The sequence below is a fragment of the Anser anser genome (genome assembly GCF_964211835.1).
Source record: "Anser anser genome assembly, chromosome: 3".
NCBI lineage: Eukaryota > Metazoa > Chordata > Aves > Anseriformes > Anatidae > Anser > Anser anser.
Genome location: NC_139722.1, coordinates 63,754,207 through 63,757,211, shown reverse-complemented (window position 1 = coordinate 63,757,211; position 3,005 = coordinate 63,754,207).

The window sequence follows — 3,005 nt, the reverse complement described above, 5'->3', positions numbered from 1 at the left end:
AACAAACCTGGCTGCCGCGCTGACTTAAGCAGTGAGTTACAGCTCAGGCAATATGTTGCTACTGCCCATTAGCTTCTGATGTCCTTCACTACCACGCGCCAAGGTCTTCGGCCTGCTCCTGTCCTGCCGCCAGCCAGCCTAGCACGGGGCTGCGCTGAATGGAAAGACTGCCCGATGGTGAGGAAAGACTCCCACACGGTTCAATATATTCTTTGGCAGAAAACTGAGATTAAAAGCAGGCTAAACTCAATTACTATTTGTGTAACTAGAGTATCCTGGTTACAGGGCCTGTAACCATAGCAATCATTTAAACAGAGCTTTAAGGAAAAAAAAATCCCTTGTTATTAAAATGTTGATCCTTGATTCTGATTCAGCTTCTTGATCTTCCTACTGGCTCAGGTCTCAGAGGTGCTGTCTGCCTGCAGGTTTTGCAGGAGACACAGGAAAGGAAGAGCTCAGCTCAGAGCCACCGAATATCCTCAGCTAGTATTCATGTCTTGTGCTGACAGAATTATTAATAGAATTATGCTTCCAAAACATACGAATACCAAAGGATCAGATTGTCATGCGGGGATTCAGACGCTTGTGAACATAATACAAGTAATCGGCTAGCAGGGATGTTTCTTACAACAAGTCTCAGGCAATTAAACCGAGCCTACTATTATTCACATTCCAAACAAGGTATTACTTAGTTCGGAGCCAAACTCATTTAAAACCTTAGGCACAGAAAAAGAAAAAAAGGAAAAAAAAAAAAGATGGAAGCACTTGGCAATTCTATATTATTATTATTTAAGTCTCCTTGATTTTACGGCCGGATTACCTCCCATCTCCAAAGACTCCATTCCACAGTCATGACTCTTGTATTAGTTAAGAGTCATTACACAAAGGGCAGCATTGATTTGTTATTCTGTAACTATCTGGATAACCAGGGAGATTTTTATTTTGAAAAGATCTTGCTGGAGCTTTTTTTTTTTTTCCCCTCCTTCAAATGCTTGTTAAATGAGTATGTAGCCAGGAAAATGGGACACAGAAAGCAGTAAGATGGATGTGATCTGCACACGTGTTTTTCTCACAAGAAAACAAGTGCAATGCATGTTTAACAAAAGGAAGTAGCTTCAGGGTTACGTTATATAACGGACCCAGATGTAAACTCTTGAATGTATAGCACTCCAGGCAGGTCCATTAGAAAAACGAAACCTTTCTGTTCACAGGAGGCAGTAACAAATTTTTTCTTGAAACATTGCTTAAGAGCCGTTCATGAATGCCACCACAGCTGGTTTACACCCGGAAGCTTTGCTCACATGAGCACAGCATCACGCTGTCTCTGGGTTAATGAGCTATACCAGCAGCCATAATTTCTCTGCGTATCCCATTGATGTTACTTGGACATCACTGAATGAAAAGAAAATATGCAGCAAACACAGTGACTAATAAATGCATTTAACGCCAAAAAATACTAATATATCAAGTCAATGACAAAACACAGCAGCTGCAGCCTTAACAGGAGACCGGGTTTTGTTTTATATGGCCAGGTTTTACTAGCATCAGAATGAACAGAAGTTGTTTCACAGAATACTGTCAGGATAGAAATCAAATGCAAATATAGCTGTGTGAAACCTGGACATTTATTTTTAGGTACACACTCCCACACACATATGCAGCCTGAATAGTTTGTTCCCCTCCCCTGATACAATTAGGGATGCCTCCAGCCAGAACATGAGCCCAGGCTTGCTTTTAACCCAATTTGCCAGTGCCACCCCTATTTAACTACATACTATATCATGTAACAGCTTGACAAGGGTTGTTTTTTTTTTTTTTTTGACTTTTTCTTTCCTCCACATTCTCCCAATGCTATTCAGTTTCTTTTAGCAACACAGTAATTACCATTCCAGATCAAACCCGAAGTTCTGCAATTTAAAGCTCAATACCATATGCCTCCCAAAAAGTGGCAGAGACTGCAGTAATTAAACCAGGGGAAGAACAGTCTCCCCTTCACATTACTTCCCATTTTGTTTTCCCACTCAGGCTTAAGGCTTAAACCATTACCTAAGATCCCTTTAGCAAAATACCAATATGGAATCACTGCATTTACTTGCAATTACCTGACTGTGGCTTATTTACATTTCCATCTCATAAATAGATCTTCATATGTTAAGAGGCAGGTATCCAAAGTGCTTTCTACAATTAACACAACACGCAGTTATTCAACTTGAATGTTATTCAAGTCAGTCACAGTATTTGCTTCCAAAATTAAATCTGAACAGCTACAGCCAGCTCTTCAGAGCGCTTCCAACCTCCTAATCACACCTCATCTCTTTTGAGCTGTGGCCCTCCTTCACCCGTAGCAGTATTTGCTTTACCTTTTGTAAGTTTGGATTGCTTCCATCACTTACATCCTTCCTGAATTCTGCGGTAATATGCAAAGGTTGAAAAATCTTGCTGTAAGCATATGGAGAAAGGTTTGCTAGATTAGATGATTAGTCAGACCGCCGAGAACCTTACACAGGAAGCAGGGATGTGAGGCTTCCTCCCCTGCAACAGGTTTTGGAGATGAAGTGTTCAGTCGTAACACGGGAAGCCCTTCTGCCTAGGACCACTCTGCCGCACTGCCGTCCACAGAATCCCTTCTGAGATTTCTCTGGCAACAGAGGGCACGTTCCCATTAACAGATGCAACGAAAGGCAAAGGATTCAGCACTCAGCTCCGTTCATCCGTCCTGGCAGCACACAAGCACTCCCGAGACAACTCCCACACAACCACACTAGGCTGCAGGAAGGGCATTTCAAATGTCAACACACCGAACAGGACTTCTGTTGTGCAAAGGGCCTCGTCACACTCCCATTTGGTGCAGCAGTCTTCAAAATGACTACATCAAAGCTTCATTTTAAATGACACCCAAGAACTGTTTACCTTTAATATTTAAGGTGAATAGATTAAGTCTCTCAATAAACAGCAGGTGTGAGAAACTAGTTGACAGAAGAGCAGGGAAAGAAGAACCGACAGTA